Consider the following 9,308-nt stretch of genomic DNA (forward strand, 5'->3'; position numbering starts at 1 on the left):
ATATATGTTGGACCTCCATTTTCCATTTTTCCAAGAACTTTGAATACATTTTTTACGGCTATATATGAAACCTGCTATTTTTGGACGGGATTGTTCACGTTAAACTTTCTAGATGAGATGAGTGCTCCACCATGTTGCATTAGGTGCATCAACGATTAAAATCACATTAGGGATCATTTAAATTGGAAAATCAATAAAGACGTTGCATCCAAGGCCATAACTCCCCCCGTTAAGTTATGTATATCACAACAACCTTCCCACACACATAAAACTATCTTCTTACATTCTCGAAAATGTTCCCATTCATCCAAAGCATAGCATGTGAGGTTTTAAGAAATTTTTACATTATATGCATGCCACAACATGACACCGGGTTAAGACTGAGAGAAGGTTGTAGTAATTGTTCCCATTCATCCAAAGCATAGGATGTGAGGTTTAAGAATTTCTTCATTATATGCGTGCCACAACACGACACCGGGTTAAGACTAAGCGAAGGTTGTATTAAATCCTCATTAAATCAATGAACAGTTTGCTCAGTTTTAACCCAATGTCGTGTTGTGGGACGCATATAATGTGAAAATAGCAAAGGCTCATTGCCATCTCAAGCACATAGGGTGTGGATATCGTATAAATAGAAACTCCATATCTATCAATAGGGTTTGTTCACTCACATGGTGAGATTGCAACCAATTACAAACAACACTCATGCACCTTTTGGTCACTGCCTCATCTTTAATTGGTTCGCAACAAGCAAGTAAGAAGAGAGAGAGTAGAGAGAAGTGCCTATTGAAGAGAGGAAGAGTAGAGAGGAGCGCCTTTTTGTGAAGACAGAGTGAGAGAAGCAATCCTAGCCTCCAACAAGATTTGTCTTTTCCTTGGTTGCCCTTCTACTCAAACCCTAAGGGTTGGAGGGAGGGGTTAACCAGTCGGGAATTGGATCCCAACTGTGGATCCAAGTGACCACGGCGAGTTTCTTTAGAACTAGTACGGCCGGCAGCCTTCGGCGGCCTCTCTCTCTCCTCCTCTCTCCCTCTTTATCGCATGCAAAGGGGCTTGTTTTTGTTTTGGACTTTAGCCTTCAGGTCGCAGATTACGACACATGTAAAGGACTCTCCCTTCTGCCATATTATGTTAGTAGATTGCGAACTGACTATGAACCAGAGGTCTATGTGAACATACCCATTGTGAATGTGGTTGCGTCACTGACTCATCATGTTTTGATACTGACGAAACTGCTAGACATCTGACATAGTGCTTGGCCGCAATGTCCAGGGGTAAGAGACTTCTTACGGCTTTAGGAGACTCAGAAGAAGCTAGCCTTCATCTTTTAACAAACAATTTTTCGCCTAGTTCGATGAATGGTAGTGCGCAAAGGCAACTCGATGCAGTTTCCGAGATAGCTCTCTTCCGTGGACGGTGGTCTTCAGACTATAGTTTAACAGCCCCGTCTCACGCTGCACTTCCAGTGCATAGAGACTCGAGAGCATTGAGCCTGTGGGCTCCTTGCTCTGCAAATCCTACAAGCATCGCCTATTTTCAGACTTTTTCGAGCGCGATCTTCTTGTCCAGCAGGTTATTTTCTCTTTTGACTAGTTGCTTCAAGTATTTTGAGCAAAAAAAGCTCCATGCTGAATGCCACCGTATGCGGAAGAGGTCATGCACGCAGCCAACGAAATCTCAGCCAGCCCCTGCAGTCCCCACAAGCACATGGTGAGACGTGGCTCTAAGAGTCTAAGCTCTCTTTAGCTGGATCTGCTCATGCTATCCCTGCGGCAGGCCTGCTCTCGTGTCCTGCATACGTTCATTATCTCTCACTGTCCAAACTGGCCTTTACAATCATTCAATGACAGCTTGGACATTGATATGATATGGTGGCACTCGGGATGTGCTTGACCCTTGAATCGGGCAGCGATTAAAAAACTCATATTTGTATATGAAATAAATTAAAAACGTGCTCCTCGCTCTCTCTCTCTCTCTCTCTCTCTCTCTCTCTCTCTCTCTCTCTATGTGTTGACCTATATTGCTATGGCGGGTCTCTCTCTCTGTATATGCTGACCTATGCGATGGCGAGGCAGGGCTATAATTGAGGCCCCTTTCAGTTTCATCGTTCGCGCTTCTTCGATTACCGCTTTCCTCATTAAATCTGAGTTCTTCCCAGTACTCTAGCAAGTCCCGATCAGTCCTGACTAGAACTCTCTGCTCGGGCCTGCTTCGACGGTTCGTCTCGTCTATAGCGAAGACCCCAATCAGCTCCTGCTGCAGCCTCGACTGCCTTAATTACTGCCTAGGCTGCTAATTTTTTAGTATAATCAAAATGTCAGTATTCATCAGCTGCCATGCTGAGGCTGCGCACGACGTCACACGCCTCAGAAGCGCACTGCATGCGGAGGGTCTCTTCTGCACCGACAACGAGCGTGAGGCAACCACCATTCTTCTCTACATCTCACCTGCTTACATAGCCCCCCACTCCGCCGCCATCACTGCCGCAGGCCGGTTCCTGGATACGGCCAACGACTCCAGGCTCACAATTGCTATCTTCGGTCTTATATCAGTACCGCAGGTGAGACACCAGGCCCAGGCGCCCGGTTGGGATGAGGCAGGGATTCTAAATAAGCTTGTAAGCAATATGGGCATTGACATGAGGCATCGCAGCTTGGAATTTAAGCGCGTTGCAAGCATAGTGAAGGCTCCAGTGCTGCTCGCTTCTGATAGTGCTAGTTTCGACATCTTCTTGAGCCATGCTGGGGAGGACAAGCAGTTTATTCGTGTTTTGTGGGGATTGTTGGGGCAGCAATACCGCTGTTTTCTGGACGAAGAGTCACTGGTTCCGGGAATCGAATGGGGATGACAGGCTCCGAACAACTGGTTGCAGCTGCCCGGAGTGCCCGGCTGGGTCTGTTTGTGCTCAGCGATCGCTCCATCAAGAAGAAGTGGCCCGTGAAGGAGGTGCGTATTTTCCAGCGAATGGGGACGCCCATTGTGGTTGTTTGGTATAAGTTTTTGAAAGAGCAGGCCGAGCAGTATGTGAGGAATCCTCCAAGGGACCTCCTGCAGCATGCCGGAGCCAAAGAGTTTTTGGATACTGTGCTTTCTGACCCACTCATTAAGTCGATTTCGTACCCCGGAGCTGCTTGGAACAACCCCAACAATGAAGACTACGCGTTCCACATCGAGAGAAACATCCAAGCTCTACTCTAATTATTTTGAGGGTTTTAATCTGTGTCTTATATAATTATTGTAATCTTATATATTGTGCTTTTGCTGTTATTATTATACTTGTGTCTTATTATTATTACTAGTATGGCTGGCTCCCTCTCTCTCTCCCCCTCTCTCCCTCTTTATCAAGTGCAAAGGGGCTTGTTTTTGTTTTGGATTTTAGCCTTCGGACACAGATTGTGACACGTGTAAAGGGCTCCCGCTTCCACCATATTATGTTAGTAGATTGTAATCTCTGTACTTGTACTGTTTATAAATTTAAGTTCTTTTGGTTTCCAATGCCTTGTCTAAGAAATTGCTCTCTTACTTGTGTTTGCCCTTGATTGCCACCCATTTGGATGGTGGTCTTCTTTCTAATAGTTTGTGTTTGAACTTCAGCCTTTTATGGCTTTTGCTATACTTTTACATTAAGAGTTGGATTGATAGATTATATTATAAGGTTCATAAAAAATTTGTCATAGCTCAAAGAAAAAAAAAAGGCTTACCATCATGGAGCCTTCCAAAGAGGATATGGTTCAGAACATCTTGCTCAAATCCATTCATACAAACTTTCATTCCAAAAGGATAATAAGTTCAAATTACTCTCACATTAAAAACTCCCTTAGTTTAAGTTAATAAGACACAGTATTGTATGGTCCCAACTATGTATTTAGGAGGAAAAAGCATATGTTCTTAGGCAACAACACATGACCATCAAGTGTACCGTAAAAAGATATACTCAAAACAACAAGGTCTAGAGCCAATCGAGGGAGGATCTATGAAATGGGAAAATTGAAGACCTAAAAGATATGCATAGCCACCAAGAAGAAGCATGAGGTGTTTGTGATTAAAAGACAATCTTTTGTTGAGTAAAGACTATTGAAAAACAAGCATGTGTTACATGGAAATGGAAGAAGAATAACTCATAATGCAAACTATGAACTTCTATGTGCCTAAGTACGACGCTAGGTGACAAGTTCTAAAGCACTATGATTAAACATCTTCTAGACAAGATTTCACTTACAATATTTCCATATCAGAGACGATGCATAGCCCAATCTTTGCACTTACAAGAAAACATAATTCTCGGAAAAGCACCAATCATACGACATTAGTTAAACTAGAGTAGCCTTACCAACATGTCAAGACGATTCGGCATCTTCAATGCTTTAAGTTTTTTAAGAGTCATATTTATGTGGGAATATAAAGAGTTTGGAGTAGAAATGCCATGTATAAATTATGAGTATATAAGTCAAGTAACACAATCACAACAATTTGTTGAAATGTAGAGAGAAAGAGAGAGAGACGAGAGAAGATACACACCATATACGCTCCCAAAGATTGATTCATATTGAGGACAAGATACAAATATATAAGTGAGACCAAGTTGAGTAGAGTGAGCCATATATAGCTCCAACACCCCCACTCAAACAAAGGTCTCTAGCTTTGGATGAAAAAACCTTTGGGGAGTTCAAGGGAAAAACCCAAGCCCCTATACAATGTGAAAATATGAACCAACGATGATGATGTGAAAGTGAATTGTGCATCTATGTGGAGTGTGCATGGTGCATGGTACCTAAAAGATTACAATGTCATATGTACAAAGCTATTATAATAGCAAAGAAGCTAATCTAGAAAGAGTGAGGCCGAAGCAACTCCAAGATCCGAGCGCAAGAGGATGAAACGTGACTCGTTGAGGCCTTTGGTCAAAATTTCTGCAATCATCTGGTCACTTGGACATTGTTCAACCATAATGGTTCCTTTGCATACTTCATACCTGACATAATGATAATGGACAGCAATGTGCTTTGACTTATTATGTTGAACATAGTCTTTTTCAAGACTAATAGCACTTTGGTTGTCACACCGTAAGGGTATGCTAGAAAGAGGAGAGTGACCAATATCAACCAGCATTTGTCGAAGCCAAATCAACTCACGAGCTGCAAGTGATACTGCAACATATTCTGACTTAGTCGGAGAAACTGCAACACAACGTTATTTCTTGCTCGTCCAAGAAACAAGACAACCATTTATAAAGAAGCAATTTCTACTAGTAGATCGCATAGATAAATGTGAGCTTGCCCAGTCTGCATCTGTGTAACCCAAAAGAGAAAGAGATTGCATAGAATCCGATGTGAGTTGTCGTCGATAGACTAAACCAAAATCTGTAGTGCCTTTCAAGTATTTCAATACACGCTTTGCAGCAGACCAATGCTTAAGAGAAGGACATGCAAGATGTTGTCCAAGATAATTAGCAGCAAACATAATATCAGGACGAGTGTTCATGCCAATAAACTGAAGACATCCAATCAAGTTAGCATAAGGTTGATTTGTGACAAGTTGACCGCCATTGTCAGAAGTGTTCTTTATAGAGCTCGCAAGACAAGATGTGTTGGCTGAATGTGCAGATTCCATACCAAATTTTTGCATAGTATCTGCAATAAACTTTGATTGTCGAAGGAATAAAATACCTTTTGTGCTGTTCCGTTGGATTTAAATGCCAAGACGCGAGTGAATCTCTCCAAGATCCACCATATCAAATGCAGAAGACAATAACTTTTTCACTTGCTGAAGAAATCCCAAATCATTGGAAACAAGAATGGTATCATCCACATAAAGAGCAAGAATCACAAAACTGCTACCTTGGCGTTTTATGTATAAGTTGGGGTCTGAAGAGCAAGAGATGAATCCTTTAGAGGTGAGAAAAAGATTAAATTTTGTATACCAGGCTCGCGAAGCTTGTTTGAGACCATATAGTGCCTTATGGAGTTGAGCAACAAGGTCTTCTTTACCTGGAATAACAAACCCTTCTGGTTGTTCCATATACATTTCCTCTTCCAAGTCACCATTAAGAAAAGCAGTTCGCACATCCATTTGATGAGCTTCTAAATCAAATTGAACAACAAATGCCAATAAAATTTGAACACTTGTAATGCGAACAACTGGTGAAAAAGTCTCTTGATAATCAACACCAGCTACTTGGGAGTAACCTTTTGCAACTAAACGTGCCTTGAACTTGTCAAAAGATCCATCCTGCTTCTAATTTTGTCTTATACACCCACTTACATTTAATAGTTGTACGACCAGAAGGTAATTCAGTTAGTATCCATGTACCTTTAGAGATAAGAGAATCATACTCTGCTTCAATAGCCTCTTGCCATTGATCCTTTTGTGGTGAAGAGATAGCTTCATCATAAGTAACGGGATCTTCAGAAGTAGAAAAAGCATTATCAGCAATATCGTCATCATAAACATGACATGAGCTGCTACAGACGGAAGCTTGGCTGCCCTGCAAAATACTCGAAAATAGCACATAGCAAGACATAAACCGACTAATCGACATACCTGGCAACCACATAGACGTATAATCGCGAGATACACGAACAAAGGGAGACAGAGTGCGAGAGAGAGCAATAGGGCGCGTACAGACGCACCTCCTAGAATGGAGTGCTTCGTCGGCGCGGCGAGAGAGAAGAGGGGAGATGAGAGAAGAATACACAGACACTGGGAGTAACCATTTCCCTCTTGCACGTATTTCATTTATAGATTTCTTCAATGGTCAATGTGAGTACAAACTGGCCGGTCGGTCATAAATGACCAAAGCTCATAAAGAGCACTTGAATAATAAAATGTACAATATATATTTTCATTCGCATAGGCCTAGCTCGGTCTAGTCTTTTCCACCTGTCAACTGCAATGAATCATAAAATATCATTTCTATAACATACCTCTCCGTTGGAAAGCAACTATCCTCAGTTGCGAAGATAAAAATTTGCAAACAATACTTGTCAAAAAAAGTGATTAGTATGTTGTGTCAAAAACATCACATAATAAAAGAAAAATTTATTAAACTAAACAATCATTAGCTTATGCCTGCCGTCATCCACATACTACCTATTCTAGTGTCCCATACCACTAGAATAAGCAGTATATGTCATACCCTGATGAATCAGGATATCATTGGTCACACTCATCAAAATCAATTCTCATAATAGCAAGTCTCATCACATAAACAATGCCGTAATAATCACCAGATACCAAATCCCAATCCACTTCCAATTCCGGTCCACAATATAAGTCTAAATCAAAATCACTTTTATTATGTACCCGGGTAACAAAATCATACCAGTTACAGTGGTGGCCAGCCACTGCAGCATGATTTTGTGATCGGTGTTGCCTCATCCGGCAAGTCTACACCAATAAAGCGTGCTGCCTAAATCGGCGAATCTGCACTAATGCTGCCTAAATCGGCGGATCTGCATTGGATATTCTTTAAAAATAATAGATCTGAAGTTTATTAATGTGCTGCCTAAATCGGCGGATCTGGACCAAGATGAGTATCTACACACTGCCTAGATCGGCGAATCTGTGTGTGCGTGACCAATGGACTAGACGAGACATAAAAATATAACATTTATCACATGTGTGAGACCAATGTGGAGCATGGTTGAGTAGGAGGGTACTTACAAACCGTTGTTCAGTGTCCTAGAGGAGTTGCATAGCTGATAGACAAATCACCTCAATAAAAATTCCTTTCAATATAATTAGAAGTGATGAGCTTATATAATTAGCAATGTTTGAGTATTCAAGTTAGAACATAATGCAGAGAAATAAAATGTGAAAAGAGGAATGACGTAATTGATGGACATACCAGGAGGGTATATTGTAGTTGAAAATATATATACCATTGTTGGTACATGGGGAGAGGTACAAGTGTTGCAACTAGCAAACTTACACCAAAAAGCTAATAGATCCAAATTGTGTTAGCGTGGGGTTAATAAGGGGTCATGAACATGCAATGAAAACTACAAAAGGGATAGGTATACAACCGAGACAAATGTGAGACAACTGAACGGAAAGAAATTTTTTGCAGTTCTAATTAAGTAGCATAGATCAACTAGTGCCATTAACCAAAAAAAAGTTACAAGAATGAAGTGCGAGTTGTTGCAAGGAAACTTGTGCTCAAGCAGTTGTGAAGAACCTATTTTTTGGTTTAAAGTTGCATTGAAAAACTATTGTTAACTCAGTAACCCTGTTCAACTCGAATGAGCAAAGGCGCTCGAGATAAGCGTCAATTGTGAGGGTGGTTAGTGTATGACACTAGGGTCCAAATTATATATGAGCCATGCCTTTTGCGTTGTTCACATACCTAGTAGATGCGTGTTCTTGATTGTTTTTTTTTTTAAATTGAAATTAGTGGATTATAATACATTGCGTAATTGTCCAAAAATATAACATGATTGACGTCAATTACTAAAACGTAACAATAGGGGGATGGCGGGGTTGTGTGAGAGAGAGAGAGAGAGAGAGAGAGAGAGAGAGAGAGAGAGAGAGAGAGAGAGAGAGAGAGAGAGAGAGAAATGAAATGTTATAGTACTGTCTTAAAATGCCAAAAAAATAATACCAAAAAATAGACTAAAATCGTCGTCCTCGTTGTCAATTCCCGTGGATGCCCGGCATCAAGCGTTTGTCTAAGAAAGTATTGCAGTGGTCTCCTAAGAGCTTCCTCAATGTCCGAGGAAAAGAGAAAAAGAAATGAAAGGAAATGTTTATATTAACAGTCTTAAAAATACCAAAATTACAATCCTTGTTGATCTAATCTAATGCCTAGGTACAAAAATAAAATGTCGTAAAGTAAAAGACTGGAAAAATCATCATGAGAAGCATGGGATAAAATCATAATGAAAATGAGAATGGAAAAGGATCAATAAGAGCCTGCTAGAAATGCTACAGAGGCTATCCGAGAGACTAGAGAATTGTTTACTTTTCTCACTAGACGTTAATACTACCCCATGGAAAGTGGGACTCAAGTTTGAAAAGCCTCTAATGGAGTGCTAAGAGTGCCTTAGATTGGAGAGTTGAAGTGCACTGTGTTGCGGACTGGTTGCTCCCAGCGATACTTGCCGTGATAGATCTACGTGAAAAGGAACTGAAAGAGTGGTCCGTGCTTGTCAAATGTGAGAGATGTGACATATTTGGGTAATCAAATCGATGTGGGCAAAGCACGTCACACTGATATCTCGTAATAAAATAAACAAATAGACAAAATATGTTTTTTTAATAATAAAAAACGACCTATGAGCAATGTACATGGGAGATTGCTGCATGTTAGC

The 9,308-nt window shown here is 40.9% G+C and overlaps 1 pseudogene; it reads left to right on the forward strand.

Moving 5' to 3' along the window:
- The first annotated feature begins 2,055 nt into the window (after positions 1 to 2,055).
- Positions 2,056 to 3,359, forward strand: LOC147425038 (uncharacterized; annotated as a pseudogene).
- Positions 3,360 to 9,308: the final 5,949 nt, after the last annotated feature.

Source organism: Adiantum capillus-veneris, chromosome 25 (assembly GCF_014529385.1).
Source record: "Adiantum capillus-veneris isolate H3 chromosome 25, ASM1452938v2, whole genome shotgun sequence".
NCBI classification, from domain to species: Eukaryota; Viridiplantae; Streptophyta; class Polypodiopsida; order Polypodiales; family Pteridaceae; genus Adiantum; species Adiantum capillus-veneris.